Raw genomic sequence first — 22962 nt, forward strand, 5'->3', positions numbered from 1 at the left:
AACTTCTCATATGTTTGCATTTGTAACTACCTACTGTGCAGTGACTATAAATTACATACACAAATCTCAACTGAATGAAAAAAAAAACAAGATTTACTAAGACTTTGATAAATAATGATCTTTTTTCTTTCAGTGGTGCAATATGCCAATGTGTTTAATTGTAACTTGCTTCATGCACTTAATATTGAATCATATTCATTGCTCACCCTTCCTGTAGAGGTTTGTCTACATTGCAATTTCTATTCACACACTGCTTTCCTGATTAATGTATGCATAGATGACCATTAAACATTTCAGTCTCTCTTCAATGCACTGTTCGCTCTCCTAAATAAACACATAACAAAGATTTAGAACGTGTTAATGCTTTCAATGGTCCTTCACTATGATACGCTGAGGCTATTTTACTAAGGCTGAAAAAAATGTTTGAATTTTTTACTTAAATTTTCAATATGATGAAAAGTATCTACACATGACTGGGTATTTAACTAATGATCAATAATTTGCTCTTTACATGATAAATGAAGTGAACATTCCCACAACCTTTTCAGTGAACGTTGTCAGCTTATACAGTATGTTTTGATACTGGGGTAAAACTTGGCCTACTTGTCACAAGCCATAAGTTAAGCCTATATAATTCCACAAAAAAATGAATGCTTAGTGTTTGGAAGCTACACATCAAAAAAGTCATGTTAGGGAAAACAAACTACAACAGCATCATGCTTTCGTTCTGGTGGTACCATTCTCCCTTATATGTTTTCACCAAAGGTCGGTAACGAATGGTAGCGAAAATACAGACGGTTGCAAGAGAGACAACAGCAAGATACTGGCAGAAGAGAGCACAATAATGTGACAAACAGGAAGTGCAGAGACATGGCTTAAATTAGGAAGTTTAGCAAAAAGTTTAAGGTTCAGCAGAAGTCAAGGCACAAGGCAGGGTTATCCAATGGATCAGACAGAGTGCTGTCCAGCATCTGAGTTTGCTCAGAAGAAGAGTCATTGCCAGACACAGCAGAGGTCCCAGGTTCAAGCCCAGGCCCTGACACCATTTGACTTTGAAATATGCAACAAAATTGTTAGCCCCTTCCTAACGCATAGTAGCCTACGCTATATCTAAAGAGGTGAATGGTGTCATCTAGAGCCATCCATTTTTCAGAATTTAGGGAGGCACTTGAAAGTCTAAAACAACAGCTTTCAATTGTATCTAGTGAAATTACTACACATGCCTTGAATGTATAGCATAACTCCACTTTTGACAGCTTAAAAGCCCTTGTCTTTTATACTTGCTACAGCTTCTAGAGATCAAATCTTTGCCTCAGATAAAGTTTAATTGAATACCTGCAAGACACCCACTAACATTAGCTCTTCAATGGATTTTCATTCCTGAAACAGTTTGCTTTATGTGTCCAGGAGCCAAGGGGTCAAGGTAACACTAACCAGCATCAGGTAAACATCAGCAGTGAATGGTGCATGGTATGCCTTCATATGTTGTATGTCTATCTCTTTATCTGCTTTGCTTTGTACATATTTGTATTTAGTTAAACATTCATACTGTGCTGTCTTATTGTAATGCAAGTAAATTTTACTAACATGTTGTGAACTGCTGGTCAAATCACAAAAGGAAAGAGCCAAAGACATGTATGGGCAGAAAGAACTAGGAGGCCTAGAATAGTCTGAAGATAGAATAGGGCTTCTTCATGAGGATTAGGTATAATTTATCAATTTCCCATTTTTGAAGTGGAAAATACACTTTCACATATATAATAATTAACCTTAATCAACTAACAATCATTGACACAGACTAATACATTGATGCTGACCTGCATTCACTAATAAAAAAACGTATGGGCACACACTGAAAGGTAAAGGCTCAAACTCACACATTCACTAACTGTAGTAATTGGGAAGGTTAGAAAACATTTACAAATTGCAGTGACAAGGATAGATTATTGATAACACACACGCTCACATACACACATAACGAAAATGTGGGAAACAATACAATGACCAGCATTATTTAGAAAAGGTTAGCGATAGTGTGGTGTAGGTCCTGCCCGTAAATAGTCTATATTGATGCACCAGGCTTATAATCTTTTTAGTAACAAAAGAAAGTCATAGGACCAGCCTAGTATCCTACCAGATAAATAGATAGTACCTGCTGTTAAAGTAATAAAGTTCTAGAACCTCTGTTACTAAAATAGCTATAATGCACTAGGCTACATATCTATAAAGCATTATGATCTCTGTTCCTAAAAACTACTAATTATACACCAACCACACTGCCTGCTTTTCTATTGACTCTGATATCTGCCTCTGTATTGGCTTTTTACAAATCTAGGACTGATCACTAGGCATCATTTATAGTAATAAAATTAAAAAAGTGCACACACACTCTTGCACTTGCGCACCGGAATAATACAATAATGTGAAAAAATATGTGAAAACAGGGTAATATTTATAAGCAGACCGTCATAAAGCAGATGTTTGGCCATAAAAATGAAAGATATATGTATATCTATATATGTATATATATCAAGTTGACCGTGCTCATAAACAACCACTGACAGTGAAAAAACTGTGCTCATAAAGTCCCACCAAATAATTATTTGATGCTAAAAGGTGAAATAATAGCCAGTCATCTCCAAAACACTTCACTTCAAAGAACACCCATGACAGTGAGAATTCTTTCCTCCACCGACATTCACATGCACAGGCCTCTCAACAGACGTGTTTGACCCCCCACTTCAGGTAGACATAAATAGCATACAGATACATCCATAAAGTTCCCGAGTTCATCAGATGAGGTAGTTCATTCTCAGATAGGGGGTGACCCCTGATAACATAAGACCATTGCTGACGAAACGCGTTGGGATACGGATACACAACACATCACTTCTGCTGTATGGGTTGCAGGTGGAATGCAGAACGACGTCCCCTGTCTTTTAAAGAACTGAGAACAAGATTTTACACTGTAAATGGAATTTTAACCTTTACTAAATAAACGTGTTTGATGATTGTGCCATAAGAGGCCTTTCTCTTTTCTTATACCGCTACATTATACAGCTAAATGTAAAAAAAAAAACAAAAAAAACATTGTTGGCATGCTGATCTTAGCCACTTAAGCCCCGGAAGATTTTACCCCCTTCCTGACCAGGGGGTTTTTTGCGATTTTTTTACTGCGTGACTTTAACGGACAATTGCACGGTCGTGCCACGCTATACCTAAACGAATTTGACGTCCTTTTTTTCCAACAAACAGAGCTTTCTTTTGGTGGTATTTGATCACCTGTGTGATTTTTTGATCATGCGCTATAAACAAAAAAAGAGCGTCAATTTTGCAAAAATAACAATATTTTTCACATTTTTTTATATGAAATTCCCCAAAAAAAATGTAAAAATCAAAATTTTTTAACATTTTCGGCCAATTTGTTTTATGCTACATATGTTTGGTAAAAAAAATTGCAAAAAGCGTATTTTGATTGGTTTGCGCAAAAGTTATCGCGTTTACTAACAAAGGGAAAGATTTTTGTCATTTTTGGTGTTTTTTTTTTAACGAATAATGGCGGCGATCTGTGATTTTTTTTGCGATACTGCGACATTGCGGCGGACAGATCGGACCCTTGACTGACATTTTCGACACTTTTGGGGTTACCAGTGACATTACTGCAGTAATCAGTGCTATACATATGCACTGTTACTGCAAAAATGACACTGGCAGGGAAGGGGTTAACTGTATTGGAGAGGGAGGGGTTAAGTGTGTCCTAGGGGCGTATTTCTAACTGTGATGGGACATGGCTACTAGTTTAAAAACAGAGATCAACGGTCCTACATAGTAGAACCGTCTGATCTCCATTTTTATACAGGGGAGAATGACAGACGGCTTGTTTACATTAGCCGCCTGCCTTTCTCCCTTCCCGGCGAATGATCGCGAGTGACCGGCGGACATCGGGTCCGCGGGTCACACGCACTGACTTGTTAGGGAACGAGCCGGGACGGGCGCGCGCCTCAGCGGGCGTGGGCTCGCCCGCTATTGGCTCACAAGCCAGTGACAGGCTAGTGACGTACCGGTACGTCCCTTTGCCTGGCCGGGGCTGACCACCGCAGTATATGTACTTGCGGCGGTCGGCAACCGGTTAACAAAGAAAACAGCTGCACATAACATAATCCAGTATATATGCAAGGTTTATTGATACTTCATCCCCCTAAAATCACACTTACAAAAACATCAAACGTAATAGCATTGGTATACAAATATCCGTGACCCTTCATTAGCTTTCATCACCGCTGTATATACACGTATAGCCTCTCACTCCACTGCTCCTCGCTCCATAGCGGTGACTGGCACTCGCGATGGCTTGCAAACGTCACTTCCTGTTGCTGTGTGGTCGCACTCTGACATATTTCCTCATTACAACTTTGTCTGAGGAAGTGGCCATACGGCGCGGAATTCAGGAATTTATCATCTACCTACCAAAATGCTTAACCGTCAAACTCAATTTCATCACGAGCTCCATCACCATCACCTCAAGGGGCCGGTTGTGTCTGTAGGACTAGATTTCCAGAGCACCCCACTTCCCGTTACATCAGATGTCAAGATCCCCCCACCATCAGAAGTCAAAGTCCTCCACCCTCCCTACATTACAGTGCACCCCCCTTACCTTGTTCTGTTGCAAAGTTGGGAAGCAGAAAGTGCAGGAGGATGGCTGGAGTGAGCTGCTGAAGTCTGCTGAATGCTGAGATTAGGGGATGTGGAAATGAGGGGGCACTTTGGCTGCACAGAGAGGTGCAGGATATAAATGAGGAGCTTTGCCCTCCTCTCTGCTGCTGACTGCTGAGAAGGGGGGGCCAAGACAAGCCTCTCCATGGTTGCAGGGAGAAGCGTGGGATCTGGTGGAGGAGTTCTGTCCTCTTTGCTGCCGACTACCGAAACAAGGTGGAGGTGGAGACAAAGGGGTTGCTGCAGCTGCAGGATAGATGTGAGGACCACATGAAATGGCAAGGAGAGCCAGATTCAGCCCCCAGGCCTTGTGTTTTACACATGTGGCTTAATCATTCTCCTTACTTCGGACTTTTTTCAACGTCATCTCCAGGGATGGCTGTCTAACTCAGTCAATAGGTGCATTGCAGGGCAATTAAATTTAGCATTATCATCAGCATGCCCCCCCCGATTTTTTCCTTTCTCTGGCACATTCAATTCATAAGTGTATTTACATACAGATTATACAAACTCATTATGCCTTTCATTTATCCATATATGCTAAATTTAATTATTTAAAATTGTTATGCATGTAACAAGATTACAGTTAATTTGATTACCTATTACATTTAAGTTGGACATGTTCATAATATACTACAATCTCATGTCACATTAAAAACTCATATCACATTTAAACACAACATGTTTTGTCTATCCCAAGTATTTTACCACAATTTAGACATTCTATAAACTGAGCCCTAAAACCAATGCATCATATCCTTACACTAGATTTCCCTAACGGACAACTTTTTAGCAGGTATATTACCACTAGATAAATTCCTACTTCTACTAGAGTCTATATTCCCTTTTCCATTATAATTTGTAACCACATTATTCTAGTAGTCACTGATATAACAGTTTATATTGAGTTCTATATTTCTCGTTTGGATAATTTGCTGACCCTATTACAACCTCTCCAAAAAGAGTTGATTCTATCCATTCCCCAAAATGTTAGACCTGAAGGGTCTCTATTATGACATTATTTGAAGTGTAGAGAAAGTCTATGATCTTTAAAACCACAAACTAAAGCATATCTTAAGGACACTAAAAACTTCCTGCAACTATTACAAGATGTGGATTTATCAGATAAGCCAAAAAAATGTTTGACAGCTGATGTATCGTCGCTATATACTATAATTCAGCATGACGATGCATTACTAGCTCTAACTTGGGCTCTTTGTCAAAGAAATTATATTCCCCAAGCACAAACGATATTCCTAAGGAGGGTTTTGGTTTTCGGCCTCTCCCACACCTATTTTTGGTATAACAATAATTTCTTCTCCCAACAAAGAGCTATTTTGATGGGTGCCAAAAATGCGCCCAGTCTCGCTAATCTTTTCATGAGTGAGTGGGAGGATTAATTTGTATTTGGGAAAGCTAGGGATGAATTCATTTTCTACATTAATTATTTGTTCTTTATTTGGTCTGGTACAGAGACTTCCTTACAGAAGTTTCTGTTAGAATTAAATAACAATAAGAACAATAATAAGTTAGAAAGCCTATGGAGTAAAGAACAAATCAATTTTCTAGATCAGGAGTAGGGAACCTTTTTGGCTGAGAGAGCCATGAACACCACATATTTTCAAATGTAATTCCGTGAGAGCCATACACTATATTTCAGGGGTCGGGAACCTTTATTTAATATTCCTATTCATGGGCTATACAGTGAGTAGATGGAGCCATGTGAAAGTGCCTGGAGTCCGGTCGGGAAGAGAGCAGAGCAGGCAGGTATGCAATGAGGCAGGAGTGGTGAAGCGCCTGCAGGCCTACGAGTGATGGAGGTGAGTATAGGCCCTGAGAAAATGGCGGCCGGCCTCTGAAGGCCTCAGAAGTGGATGTGAGAGGCAGCTCCCATGGGTCCCCGGGTGTCAGAGGGGAAGAAGATAGTGTCTGTCGGGGCACAGGGAGAGGATGGCAGGTCTCCTTACCAGGCGATGATTGCCAAGGCCCTCAGATGTACAGCACACGAGCCGGCGATGGTACCGCGAGTAGGCCGCGGGGCCTGTAGCGCGGCAATCCGGTTACCCAGCGGCGAACTGACGGTAGTGATGGATAGCCCACAAAGTGTACCGTCGATGGGTGCAGAAATCTCCTTGGCACTGGGCACAGCTACGCAGATGGCACTGGATTGAGTGGTAGATGCGGCGGAGCTCTGAGACTACACGTCCAGCGTGGCTCACATCCGGATAAGCCCCCCTTTATTAAAGATTTGTCTGCGAGCCAGATGCAGCCATCAAAAGAGCCATGTCTGGCTTGCGAGCCACAGGTTCCCTACCCCCTGTTCTAGATGTAAGTATCTATAGACAGGAATGCCAATTAGGTACAAAGGTTTACCTTAAGCCTACGGATCGAAAAAATTATCTACCTTTACACAGTGGTCACCACCCACTATGGCTGAGGAACAACCCGAAAGGGCAAATAATGAGATTGAAAAGGAAATGTTCCCCCGCCAATGATTTTATGGTGCAGTCCCAAGTAATCAAGGATAGGTTTGTCCAAAAAGGGTATGATGCCTGTCAGTTAAATGGAATTATTAATGAAGTGATGGAAATGCCTAGGGATGATTGTTTGAGGGACAATATGGCAAGGAAGGACAATAGAGACCAGGAATGGAGTTTTATCTCTAATTTCCATACACAATATAGGGAGGTAGAGACTATATTTAGGGAAGCACTGGCATATATTATGTATGAATAGGACATTGAGTAATGGGATCCCTGAATATTCTAAGCTCATTTACAGGAAAGTCCCAAATTTTGGGAACAGTTGTCATAAAAGTGTTGGATCCACCTACAAAACCCCAGATGTTTTGTGACAGGGCTGGTTTCTTTGCCTGTGGCAAATGCAAAGCTTGCCAGCAGGTCTCAAGCACCTTTAGGGGACTAAATAATTTTAGGTCCACTTCTAATCATAGAGAATTCCAAAGAAAATAATTTATATCCTGCAATAGCTTCCTGAAAACATCAGACAACCCTAGGTAAAGTCCACGTGTGAAGCTGAGCCTCTGATTGAGAGAACTGAATTCCAGTGAACTAAAGGGGTGGGCCAGGAACAGTTGAGCTGGGAAGGAAAGGGCTGGAGAATGCTGAACATCCTTTGCTTAGGAAAGGAGACAGGCTCTATGTGACTTGCTCCAACTTCTAATGCATACTGTGAGACGCTTGCTCCATGCTGTGAAATCGGAGTAAGCCGTTTCAGTACAGCAGAGCAGTGTGTACAACTGTCCAGCTAAATATGGCTGGAGTTCAGATTTAAGTAAAACCGGCAAATGTGTGCATGCTCCCAAGTAGGAATGAGCTTGTGTTCACTCCGAACCCATGTTTGGTCAAACCCGATGTAACGTTAAAAAACCATACCTCGTGAAAATTCCATACCTCGTCACTTCCGGTGCACATGCGTCGCACCTACGTCATGGAACAGCTGAGCAGGTTACCATTGCGCATGCTCAGAGTTCTGGAGGGTAGGGAATTTTCACGGGGTAGTGTGTTGTAACATTACACTGCATCAGCTGTTGCCGCGGTAACATTAAAACATCTCGGCTGCAACATGAAATCATCTCCGGTCCTACCCCTGTCACTTCCCTCATCTCGGCTACTAAATGTAAAAGTGGCGGGTCTATGAAAATATAAATCAAGGAGAACTCGGCTCCGTGATTTATATTTTCATAGACCCGCCGCCGCTTTAAAATTTAGTAGCCAAGATCAGGGAAGTGACAGGGGTAGGAGCGGAGATTATTTCATGTTGCAGCCGAGATGTTTTAATGTTACCGCGGCAACAGCTGATGCGGTGTAACGCTACAACACACTACCGTGAAAATTCCCTACCCTCCGGACCTCTGGCATTGCGCAATGGTAACCTGCTCAGCTGTTCCATGACGTAGGTGCGACGTAGGTGCACTGGAAGTGACGAGGGTAGGGAATTTTCACGGGTAGGGTTTTTTCACGGAACACCGGAAGAAAGATGGAATTTTCAGGCCGGTCAGCTGTGGGTGGGGCATTCCTCGCTCTGCAGCTGCCTGTACGCAAAGGGGCTTGGATTGTTGTTACATCATTGCCCACTTGGTCATATTAGTTCAATGCTATTGGAATTGGAACGTAACAGAAAGTGGGAGGAAATCACTTTCATGTAAGAGAAGTATGCAGGTGTAGAAACATGAGGCACCAAAAATAACAGAAAGGTATGAGGCACTGCATGTACCCTGGGGCACAGTGTATAACAAAGAAGGATGAGCACTGTTGATAAAAGAAACACACGAGGCACTACAATTAATAAAGAGAAGTAAAGCACTACATGTAACAGGGAAGGATGGGATAGTTTGTAATGTGGGCAGTGCAAGTAAAAGAAAGGCATAAGGCGTTCTGTAGTAGAGAAGTATGAGGCAATGCATGTATTTGAAAGGCATGGGGTACTGTGCATAACCAACTGGCATGAAGTACTGTATATGATTGAGAGGTGTGGGACACTGCATGCAATACATTGGTGTGAGGCAAAAAGATAAGTATGAGGCTTGTAACAGAGAAGCATGGGGCACATCATGTTACACACAACCCATATAGCAAGCAATTATGATGCAAGTTTAGAAATGACTTGCTAATCTATTGCTAGACTTGCAAGGCTTCACACGTTTGTTGCACAATTGCAGCAAATCCACATTGCATGACTTCAGATTTACATTCTTTGCATACATTCTGCAAGTCTGCTGCAAGTTCTGGTTAAGTTATGTTGTGCAATAGTCTAGGAAAATATCTAGGAAGATACGCTACTTTGAATAATAGTCCCAGATAGCAAGGAAAACTTGCCCCAAATTTGTGCCAGTGGTTAATTGTAAGTCTTGTTAACTTGCTGCACATTTTCAGTGGCAAATTGTACACTTGCAGAGCACTTGAAGCATAAATTCTAGTTGACACTTTTCCAACTTGTAGCAAATTTGCATGGCAAGTCAATAGCAAGAACAAAGTTGCAGTGGTAAATCTTCAGCAAAAGCCCTGCAAGTCACTCTGCAGCAATGGCAACACAAGTCTACAGCATAAGCCCCGCAGGTCTATAGCAAAAGTTATGCAGTTTTCAATTTTCATAGAGTCTATTCACTAAAAAGTGAAGATAGGTGAATTCTTATGAGAATTGCAAAATTTAGGGTAAAGTGGCTGAAGTATAAAAAATAATCTCCCATTTAAATATTTCTAGTTCAGCTTTTTTGGCCTATATTTTACCATTTCCCAGAAAACTTCTCAATTCACTGAATGGTGCATTAAGACAAAACTGATCTAAATGAAAACATTTATTAAAATATTTTAATAAAATCAATACATCAAACTGTATTACATCTTACAAACAGTTATTTTCTTTATTAGGTTCAACATTTAACAAAACATGAAAAAGAACATTTACAAAAACAATACTAAAATGGTACAATAAAAATATATAATCTTTTTCTCTCCTATGGGCTTGGATCTGGAATTGGCCTGTTAAACGAAGAACATAATCAATGATTACATAGCACCAAAATAAAGCATTTTAATCTATAGACACATTAACCCTCAGCTGTAACTGGTAATTAGGACAAGATAACAGGGGATGGGATCCTCATAATATCCAATTTGAAGTCTCAAAACTCAGTTGGTTTATGCTGTACTCTTCATTTGAAGATCTAAGGCAAATTTAGCATCTTGTGATTGGGAGCCGATCTTTTCTATTGTTCTGCCTTCTTAGAGAACAATGTGCAGCTCTGAATCATGCATTCTGCAGCTTCCACAGTATTGTGGCCCTCTCCATGCTCAGGTCCAACGGGGATGAGTGAGAGTGAATGACACAGCTAGGACAAGGACTGGCTATAGGAAAGAGAGAGAAAGGGAATAGCAGGGGGTTAGTGACATGGACACACTGATCCACAGATGACACATACACATTGTGGGATTCAGCTTCAAGTGGAGAGTTCCAGGGGTAGGAAAAAGTCCCAAAAACAAAAGTCCAGTAAAACAAATGTAAGACTTCTGGCTGATAAACAGACTTCACTGGCCTGCAGACATGTTCCCTCACAGCCTGCTTGTCTCTTTTCTCAGCACCAACCCTGATTAACCCAGGGAAGACCAATTATACCCCAGGTGGGGAGCAAGGTGTGGCCATTGTCTAACCCCTTGCTGCCTACAGACCTCTCACTGCCACCCATTCAACTTAACAACCTGAAGATTCTTTATGGCACATACATTTGAACAATAATGGACAGAGGCTGTTTGTCACAACATATACACAAATACACAGGGCATCCCATGATGGGAATCGCTGTGTTTTCAGATCAGGGTGCAGCAGATGCAAAAATACAGAGATTGCAGCGAATAACCAGCCAGGAATAAAGCTACAGGAGTCAACAGAATGGAAGAGGGAAATGGTAGACATTGCACACAATGTAGGAGCCAGATCTAGCCATTTATAAACCAACCCCAATACAGCACAATGGAGGAACCAGTACTGGGGGAATCCTCCACTCATCTCTCTGCTTTACTGTCAGGGATATAAGGCATGCCTAGAGGTATATAGTACAGTACATGGATCTCCTGGTACATGGACCTCTACAACACAATGCATGGATCTCTCTACAATACAGTGCATGTATCTCTCTGTATAAAGTACAGTGCATGTATCTCTCTACAATACAGTGCATGGATCTGTCTACAATACAGTGCATAGATCTCTCTACAATACAGTACATGGATCTCTCTACAATACAGTGCATTTATCTCTCTACAATACAGTGCATGGATCTGTCTACAATATAGTGCATGGATCTCTCTACAATATAGTGCATAGATCTGTCTACAATATAGTGCATGGATCTCTCTACAATACAGTGCATAGATCTCTCTACAATACAGTGCATAGATCTCTCTATAATACAGTGCATAGATCTCTCTACAATACAGTACATGGATCTCTCTACAATACAGTGCATAGATCTCTCTATAATACAGTGCATAGATCTCTCTACAATACAGTACATGGATCTCTCTACAATACAGTGCATAGATCTCTCTACAATACAGTACATGGATCTCTCTACAATACAGTGCATAGATCTCTCTACAATACAGTACATGGATCTCTCTATAATACAGTGCATAGATCTCTCTATAATACAGTGAATAGATCTCTCTACAATACAGTACATGGATCTCTCTACAATACAGTGCATAGATCTCTCTACAATACAGTACATGGATCTCTCTATAATACAGTGCATAGATCTCTCTATAATACAGTGAATAGATCTCTCTACAATACAGTGCATAGATCTGTCTATAATACAGTGCATAGATCTCTCTACAATACAGTGCATAGATCTCTCTATAATACACTACATGGATCTCTCTATAATACAGTGCATAGATCTCTCTACAATACAGTACATGGATCTCTCTACAATACAGTGCATAGATCTCTCTACAATACAGTACATGGATCTCTCTATAATACAGTGCATAGATCTCTCTATAATACAGTGCATAGATCTCTCTACAATACAGTGCATAGATCTGTCTACAATACAGTGCACGGATCTCTCTACAATACAGTGCATAGATCTCTCTACAATACAGTGCATTTATCTCTCTACAATACAGTGCATGGATCTGTCTACAATATAGTGCATAGATCTGTCTACAATATAGTGCATGGATCTCTCTACAATACAGTGCATAGATCTCTCTACAATACAGTGCATAGATCTCTCTATAATACAGTGCATAGATCTCTCTATAATACAGTGCATAGATCTCTCTACAATACAGTGCATAGATCTCTCTATAATACAGTGCATAGATCTCTCTATAATACAGTGCATAGATCTCTCTACAATACAGTGCATAGATCTGTCTACAATACAGTGCATAGATCTCTCTACAATACAGTGCATAGATCTGTCTACAATACAGTGCATAAATCTCTCTACAATACAGTGCATAGATCCCTCTACAATACAGTGCATAGATCTCTCTACAATACAGTGCATAGATCTCTCTACAATACAGTGCACAGATCCCTCTACAATACAGTGCATAGATCTCTCTATAATACGGTGCATAGATCTCACTACGATACAGTGCATAGATCTCTCTACAATACAGTACATGGATCTCTCTACAATACAGTGTATGGATCTCTCTGTATGCAGTACAGTACATGGATCTCTCATGGTCTCTGAGGTTTCTACTTACACCTCTGGTTACATACACACATTTTCTGCAAAATCTCAGCATATAAACAAGGGAAATGAAAATATTCCAAATTTTGCTACACCAATGAGACATTAGGGTAAGTCACTTCTACCTCCCTGAACTCCATATCCGATTTTATGGTTATCACCCAACTCTCTGCACAGCACACTGATTGTAAAATGGCTGCCAGCGCAAATTAGAGAAAAAACTTACACACAGCAGAGAGCAAAGATGAAAATTCAGCCACAGTGACTCCTGTGGTAGAATGACTATTGCACAACATGACTGAACCAAAACTTGCAGCAGACTTACAGAATGTCTGCAAAGAAAGTTGATCTGGGGTTACGCAATGCGGTCTTGCTGCAATTGTGCAACAAACTTGTGAAGACTGGCAAATCTAGCAACAGCTTAGCAAGCCATTTTAAAACTTGCAGCTCAATTGCTTGCTATCTGGGTTATTGTCCTTATTCTTTTTTTTTAAGAGAGTCAAAAATAGTTTTAGAAAAAATAATGATGATTTTAGTATTTATATAAGACGGAGAGGAAAGATATAGAGGCATGTATAGAAATACATATAACTAGACTTTCTACATGGTTACATTTAAGGAAGAGGAAATATGGATAAATATGGATACTAAAAGAGTTTTGTATTCTCCCTTTTATCTTTTACTTCTTTTTCTGTTTTTTGTACCTTTTTCTCTGTCAATGAAAATTAAATAAAAATAAATTCAGTAAAAAAAATTGAAATTGTGATATTGCAGTTACATGATTTTCAGGCAGAAAAGGTTTTAAAATGAATGCCTAATATACCGGATTTAATTCATATAAAGAAATCTACTGGTATTTGCTATTATTAAAATCACAAAAGATAGGAGACGTACAGTATGATATACTGAACTTTTACGTGACAGTTATAGTGGGATTTAAGTCGTACTTCTCAAGAGATTATATTTATGAAATGCCAATTTTAAGCAGAAAAAATTCATTGGATTTATATTCCAAACTTAATTATACAGGGAATATTATTTTTCAAAGAGCATAAAATGTAATAGCACTATATTGTGAGGTAATGTGTCATTCTTGAACTCTGTAGAGCCCCATTCAGGACAATAGCATATAACCAAGGACATTATGGAAGTTATAGCTAAAGCAGTATTAAACCCAAAATCAAACATTTATTATATTGCAGCTTAGCAATTTGTAGATGTGACGTTTGTATTAGTTTCCTTTTTTAGGCTTTCTTTCTGCTATTTTTATCTGGTGATCCAGTCAGCAAGTCTGTTGTTGGATGTATCCGTTTACATGGATAAGACAAACCACAACTCTGGCAGGGGGATTAAAATAATCAGCTTTTATTTTATTTATGCATAACCTTTTTCCCTGGCCCATCCTCACATCAGCACAATGGGTTAACACCTCCTCTGGAGCCCACAGGACCACCTCTTCCTAGCTAGAGAAAAGACAGCCCCTCCCCCAACTGAAGTGTTCTTCTTTTTTGGTCATGCTCCAGGCCACCTGTGGATTGCAGTTGGTAAGTACTTTGTTTGCTGCAAGGATATCCCCCCCTGCTGAACTTACTCCTCCATGTTCAGCCTCTCATGGAGCTGGGAGACCCAGAATGCTGAAAGTAAATCTTCCTAAAAACTGTGTGCCGGGCTTCGGGCAAAATGATGCTTAAACAGCATTGATATTGTACAGGTGTGTTATTATAAAAGCTCTGCAATGTCATCATTGCCTCTCCCTTGGATTTTTTTCCTTTCCTGTATATGTAGTGCACTGCACTGCTCTCCCGGCTTTATTTTCAGTCTGAGAGCAGCTGTGAATGATGTCACTGGGAGAAGGGGTTTGGGACAGCACGGGATGCAGTGGCAGCTGGTGTATTGGGGGAGCAGGGTCCTTGTTGGGCGCTGGACGCATGGAGTTTAATGGGGCTTTTTTTTTTTTTTTAACCATGTGACTAGAGCCAGAGGCTCTCACAGGCTAAAAAAAAGGGTGGGCTCGGGACGCAGAGCAGAGCTGTGTGACAATAGCGAATGGAATAGCGGGTCCTGAGACCTGTTTCCTGATTGGCTGAAAGTAGAAGCCATGCCATTGGGCATGGGGGAGGAGACGCTTCTACTGAGGGAGAAGAAGCCGAAGCTGAAGCTGCCGACGCCAACGCTGAGGGTGAGTGAGCTGTGGGGGGGTCCAGGGTCCTGAGGGAGCCTGGGGTCCTTGTGGGGTCCTGGTGTGCGGCCTGGGGGGGCCGGGGGGGTGCATGGTGCAGTCCGTCTGCCGCCCCCCCCTGGCCCATGGAGCACCAGCTGCCACTGATGGGATAGTATCCGCCAGGCTCCAAGCATTGGCGTAAACACTCTTAGAGGTCTGCAGAAGAAAGGATTTCTCTCCCTCCCTCTCTCTGCAGTCCTGCCAGGTAAGGAATTGTTGCTGTTGCTCCCCTGCTGCAGTATGTTCTTAGAGATTGGACGGACTGACTGTTTTTTGTCTCAGATTCTAACTGTCTCCTGTCTGCCTCTGGCTTTGCTGTCCTGGCTCCCCTGCTATGCTGTGTACTCCTGTGAGTTTGACGGTCTGACTGTTTTTTTCTCAGACTCTTTTCTGCTGTCTGCCTCTGGAAGTGTTGCCTGGGCTCACCTGCTGATGCTTCTGAAGTAAGTGGATGAAGGCAGACGAATCTTAAAGAGACAGTGTACATCTTTTTGGTGAGAGGTAATATATGATTTTCTCTATATATTTTGTGCAAATATGAGCTTGCCACACCTGTTAGTGGCACAGAAGACCAGCAAAGATAGGAGGGGGCAACGTGGGACATGTTTTTAAAAGAGTGCTCAAGGACTGCAAATAATGATGTTTTGCATTATTTTGTGAGCAGAAACCCTAAAAGCAAATGCTCCAAAAAACATAAGACCCACCAACGATCTTCTCGTGCCGAGGACAATCAGCATCCCACTGAGCCCTCCACAGGGCGGCTTTCATGCTCCCCAAGCACCCCATGTTGCACTGGCTCCCATGCGTTCGGCAGAATGATAGGAAATGCCTCGGCCAGCTCAGGTTGCATTTTGGGCCTGCATGCAGCTGCAGTGACAGAGAAATGAGATCGTACAGATTGCCTCACAAAGATGTGGATGTGCAAAATTCTAAGCCCTATTGAGGAGGCTTTAGCAGAAAGTACTCTGCAGATTATTTACCAGTGCAAAAGCATGAAGATGCGTCCACTCCTTAAGGAAGGATGACAGAGACCTCACCAGAAGACCAATTTACAGTAACAGGTTCTCTAAGCTTTTTCAAATAAGATGGCTGGTGCATGTTTATGCACTGCACTTCCAGGAGTGGATGCTGCCTTCTAACGTCTGGCACATCAAGTGTCTTTGCCTTTTTATAACTCAGATGCCTTTACAGAATACAGAATACTTTAATAATCCCTGAGAGAAATTGGGAAATTGTTTAAGATCCTTTGGATGGGAAAGTGGACTTGTTCATACCAGATGCAGTCCAGTACGTTTTTATTCTGCAGCAAGAACGCCTGGACAGTGTTTAATTGGGATTCCAATGACCTAGTTCACACCAGTGCAATGCATTCTAGTGCAGTCAACAAAGTAAAAAATATTAAATTGTTTCTGTATTGAACACATCTGGAAAGTGGCAAAACACATGCATTGGAATGCATCAAAAACACTCATGCAGAAACCCATCTGGAACGAATAAATTGTGGTGATCTGGCCATCAGGCTTATAGAGAATCTATACAGTGACAGTTTTTTCCTGTCAACCAGCAACCCCGTTCACTCCAACATATAGACTGTTTAGAAATGGGATTAAATTCAAGACTGCAAGATTTGGCACAGTTTCTGGAGGAGTTGAACCTGCCAGATGGCTTCTGGTTGATGTGTTAATAGACCTAGTACAAGCCTGGCACACTCGGTCACAACCATGAGAGCTTTGTGATTACTCCACTGGAGGGCAGATATAAAGTCCACACAAGCCTTCCACATTTCCTATAGTGGCAGTGGTGTAACCTTGGGCAGGGCATTTCAATTTGCCTTCTTTAGTCTATGAGCTGGGCATTCTATGAATCAGAAAATCTTTGTGCAAATTCAGCAAGAACTGGAATTTTGGACATTACCACTGCACTTTTTACAGGGCATGCCTCTCAGCCCAGGAGATAGGAGGATTCTGATGGCAGAACCCAGTCTTTGGGGCTGGGGAGTATGCAATCTGAAGAAACAGGTGGAATGCAGACTCCCCAATTATCTAGAACTGAAGGAAACCTTTTCTAGCATTGTAAGCCTTTCAGTATCTACTTTAAGGGAGCCTGAGTGAAGTTGGTTGACAAGACAGCAGTAGCCTACATTTCTTGCCCAGGGGACACCATAAGCCTTTTCCTGTTACATCTTGCAACAGAATCTTTTTCCTGGGCAGAGAGCCACTTACAGCCAGTTAACATTGGCCTTCTTGCCAGGAAAGCAAAATCAACTAGTGGTTTGGTTAGGCAGAATATTTTTCAACAAGTGCCTCAAACCAATATTGGCCCAATGAGGCTTTCCAGCAGTAGTTCACAGGGAGACTCCACTGAACATGCAGCTTCGGATATTTGCAACATGATACCAATGCAAAGACTCCATCATACAAGATAGGTTCACAGTGCCATGGAATTTTGCATTTGATTTTTGTCTCTCTCTGGCATCCTTGAATATAAAGATGCTTCTGAAAATTTGGACAGAACAAGTCAATGCCATACAGGTCATTTTCACCTATCAAGAAGGCCTTGGCTTACACTGCTCCCCGGATGTCATCAGCACCACCAAACCCCTTTCTGGTCAAATTAAATCTTTTATGGCAAGGTCAGTGAAAGCACCCTATTCCAATGAAACTACTTTAATAGCCTGGCTATGGAATGGGCCAGACTAGAGGTGCAGGGATTCTCATCCAAGCCTGCTCAGACCTTGGTGTCCAGAAGATCGGTCGTAAATGCTACATATGAGAGTCTATGAAATAAGTTTGTTTTGTTTGCTCAGCAAAAGCTGTGTTCTCTGCTCTAGCCAATATCCTGGACATTTTACGGTCAGTGCTAGTAGTTGGTCTGGCATATAACTCCATTTAAGGTACAAATCTTTACCTTATCTTTCACAGGCTTCAGACGGATGGAAGCGCCAGTTACCAGATGCTTTTTGCAGGCGACAATCTATATATGACCTTAAGGGGGGCCTTGTTCCCTCTGTGGGACTTAGGCTTGGATCTGAGAGCACTGGGGCTGGCACCCTTTGCTCCAATGGTTTCATTTCCATTAAAATTCCTCACAGAAAAACGAGTTCGTCCGTCAGCAACTACTTCAGACAGAAGGATGTTGAAGATTGCAACACTTTTCCTGCAAGGGCCCTTTTGTGTCTTTTCTTTTTTCCAGAAATAGTGATACTATGTTTATCTCCATCAAGTTCAAATTTAACGTGATATCCAGCTTCCAGCAAAACTGGGAAGTAGTCCCTTTGAGTTTTCACACAAGAGTCACTGGATGCACAGCAGGAAGACTTCAGTTCCTTACATATGGTCAAATTGCTATGTACTTGGTCAAAGAGGAAAGCGGACAATCTTTTAATTTAGCCATAAGGTCCTTAAGAGTCATCCACTGTTGCATTTCCAGGCTGATTACATTGACATGCTGGAAGTAGGCCTTTCTACTCTGAAACAGCTGCAAGCTTATTTGACTAGAGGGGCAGTAGCCTTTGGGGCAGTTCTGCCAGGATTTCTTGGAAGATCTATGTAAGGCGGCTAGCTTGAAGTCCTTGTACTGCCTTAACCTCCTTAGCGGTAATCCCGAGCGTGACTCGGGGTTGGTTTTTCATGTCAGGAGCGGTAACCCCGAGTCACGCTCGGGGTGGATTGCAGAGAGCGCAGCGGTGTTCTCTTACCTTATCCTGGCGATCCAGCGATGATCTCTCATTGCTGTGACCGCCAGCCGAGAGTCCCGCCGCTCCTCCGTCGGTCTCCGTCGCTCTGATCGCTTCCTAGTTCCATTCCCTGCAGCAGCAATGCTGCATGGGAGCGGAACTAGGGAGGGAAATTCAAAAAAAAAAAAACGTTGCACAAAACACAAAACACATTTTATATTATATATATATGCATATATATATATATATATACCGGTGTATATATGTATATATATATATATATATATATATATATATATATATATATATATATATATGCGCATATATATATATATATATATATATATATATATATATGCGCATATATATATATATATATATACATATATACACCGGTATATATATATATATATATGCATATATATATATATATGTATGCATATATATATATATATATATATATATATATGTATATATATATATATATATATATATATATGCACACACACATATATCTATATATAATATATAATGCATGAATTATAATCTAATCAATAATCTAATTTTATTATATATATTATATATTAAATAATAAAATAATATTATTGATTCGATTATAATTCACGTGTTTGTGTTTCAAATTTATCACATCTGGGATGTCTACTAGACTCTTGTTTTGGTCAGGTTTAAGTCAGTAATTACTAAGAATTGTAGGCCTATAATACATAACGCCAAATTTCCATGAAAAGAATTGTACCGCTTTTGGTATGTAATTCCTGACATAATCATACCGCCAGGGAGGTTAAACCATACAAACGAGATGTGTAATCAGCAAGTTGGGACAAGAGGGATCAATTCTTTTTGGCTTTAACAGCTTTTCTTTGAGTGTCTCTTTTCATGTGTTCTCTCCCGCCCTATATTCAGCTAGGGTATATCCCGTTGTATGCTGACATGAGGTGGGCCAGGAAAACGGAAAACTGTTATCATACTTACCGTAATTTTCCTTTCCTGGCCTATCATAATGTCAGCACAGGAATACCTCCCTAGTGGCCTGTCGCAGGCTAGGTTATCGAACACTTCAGTGGGGGAGGGGCTGTCTTTTATCCAGCTAAGAAGAGGTGGCCCTGTGGGCTCCAGAGGAGGTGTTAATCTGTTGTGTGCTGACGTGAGGATAAGCCAGGAAAAAGAAAAATTATGGTAAGTATGATAACAATTTTTCGTTATCCCAAAAGAACTAAAAACGGCTGCAAATTATTATAAAAGTATGAGCTGAAGTTTGGCTTAAAATTGTTAGTGTATTTAAATCTTCTAATAGATATAACACTCCTCTCTCCCCAGACTGACAATGCTCCTGTCTGCTGTACCTCCTGTTCTCATTCATCCAGAGTTGTGTCTTACTAATACAGGAGATATGTAACTGACCAGATCACCAAGTGAAAACAGACTGAAAAAAACAAAGAAAAGAAAACTGATGAAGCAACAAAGAAGACATATCAAATTAATTGTATTTTATAAGATTTTCTTCAGTTTGAGAGGCAGAATACAAAATGACTTCTGATTGGCTGTTATGATAACCTGTACCCAGCCAATTGCCAGATGAAGTTAAAACAAATGGGCTTTAAAATCTCTAAGTTTGCAACATCATGTGATAACCACACACACACACACACACACACACACACCTCTTCACTGGGAAGATCAGTGTATTGCTGTTTATCTGCCTCCTGCTAGCACATCCCTCTGCCCGCGTTCTCAAAGTACAGTGTTGTGCAAATGTTTTCGGCAGGTGTAAAAAAATGTTGTAAATTAAGAATGCTTTTGGACATAGAAGTGTTAATATTTTTTTTTTTTTTTTATCAATTAACAAAATGGAAAGTAAACGAACAAGAGAAATCCAAATCAATAAACAGTAGTATTACAGTAGTGTGACCATCATACATTTTTCTAGGTACGCTTGCACACCTTTTTTGAAGGAACTCGGCAGGTAAGTTATTCAAAACATCTTGGAGAACTAACCACAAATCTTCTGTGGATGTAGGCTACCTCATTTCCGTCTGTCTCTTCATGTAAATTCCCAAAGACACGATGATGTTGATATAAGAGATGGGCCGAACACCCCCTTGGTTCAAATTGCTCAAGAACTCTCGAACATTGCGAAAATTTGCAGCTGAATAACAAACCCCATTAAAGCATATAAAACCCGAACTGGAAAAATCAAAAGTGCCCATTTTGAGAGCTTACATGCAAGTTATTTGGCATACAAAGGGTATGGGGGGTCTGGGTACTGCCCGGGAGTACATGTATTAATGAAAAAAAGGTTTGTAAATAACATAATTTTGAATTAGCAAAGAAGTGAGTTACTGATGCTCAAAGTGAAAGCATAAAATGAAAAATTATTTAAAATATAGTGCCTGCGAGGTCCCCTTAGTCTGCCTGTAAAGCGGTGCATTTATACCGTGTAGAGAACCTTCTGCAGCAAAAATAACATTTAAAAAGACAAAAAAATGTAATTTTCCCTGCAAGCTTTCTTTATTTTATAAACAACGGCATGCAGTCGGAACAAGATTAGAGCTTTTTTTAAATAAATAATGGGGTCTGTTTTGCAGATTTCGGATAGAAGTGACAGGTGCAGAAAAATTGGGCATTGGATGTAGGTGATACCTTCACACCATAACCCTATAGAGGTACTCTTGATGAAAGCAATAATTGGCCTTGCTGTTAGAAATTTAAATGATATGCCCCAGTCAAACAGTGGCGGCAAAATTGGGCTTCGGGTGTTGGTGGTGCCTTCACAACGTGCCCCTTTAGAGATACTCTTGATGAAAGCAAGAATTGGCCTTGCTGTAAAAAATTTAAATGATGTGCACCTGTCAAACAGGTGGGAAAAAATTGGTCCTTGGGTGTGAAACCTATACTACAAAATGTCTTACAGATAAAATCATCACCCACAAAGATAAGCAGCTTAGACAGTCTTGCAGAGATTCCACATCCCAGGCTCATGTTCCTACCTTCCTCAACCTCAAAACCAACATCAGAATCAAGTAATACCTGTGCATCATCAAGAAGAACGTGGCTGTCACTGTGTTCAAATAACTTAGTTGACTCCTCCATGCATGATGCTGGGGATATGGCAGGAGTAGCTGTGGAGAAGGAGGCAGAAAAAGCTGCTCTGGGAGCTGTGATGGACTGCGCAATAGTCATTGCTTCGGTTATAGAGGATGAGAATGGTTTAGTAAGCCAGTCCAGCACCTCCTCTGCATGCTGTGGCTGGATAGCACGGGCAACATCACTAAACAGAGGAAATGGTGCCCTGCCTGAGGACAGACCACGTCCACCTTTGCCTATGAAACAGATGTTGCTGGCCCCCTCACAGTTCCATGGGAACGTCTACCTCTCCTTGTTGGCCTCCCAGACATGATGGGGGGGGGGGCTTAATACCGAAATGTAATAGAGACAGAGAAATGTGTACTTGGATGCAATTTATTCAATGGAAAGTGGTGTTTGGTGCACTTTAACTTGAGTACTCATTACACAGACACACTCAACTGACATACAATATACTGCAGTAAAACCGCACTGACGCAGTTCAATGTACTGCAGTAAAAGTGCACTAATGCACTTCAATATGCTGCAGGAAAAGTACACTAATGCACTTCAATATACTGCAGTAAAAGTTCACTGACACACTTCAATATATTGCAGCAAAAGTGCACTGACACACTTCAATATACTGCAGCAAAAGTGCACTGACGCACTTCAATATACTGCAGTAAAACTCCACTAAAAGTTCTGAGGGCAATAAATTCCCATTGCTAAGACAGAAAGTAAAAATAGGTAAGGGGGCTGTAGCTAATGATCCTCCTGATGACTGCTCAGGTGCTGTCACCTAGACCAGTGTTTCTCAACTCCGGTCCTCAGGGCACACTTTTTCAGGGCACACCTCAGGCCAGGTTTGCAAGAAAACTGAAATACATCACAGGTGATATAATTTACCGCTCAGTGATTATAGTATTCTAGTCTGCATCTCCCCAAGGTAATACTTAGAATCTGGCATGTTAGAGTGCCCTGAGGACCGGAGTTGAGAAACACTGACCTAGACTATAGACTTCACAGATTAAT

Source organism: Pelophylax lessonae, assembly GCF_965119305.1.
Source record: "Pelophylax lessonae genome assembly, chromosome: 1".
Taxonomy (NCBI): domain Eukaryota; kingdom Metazoa; phylum Chordata; class Amphibia; order Anura; family Ranidae; genus Pelophylax; species Pelophylax lessonae.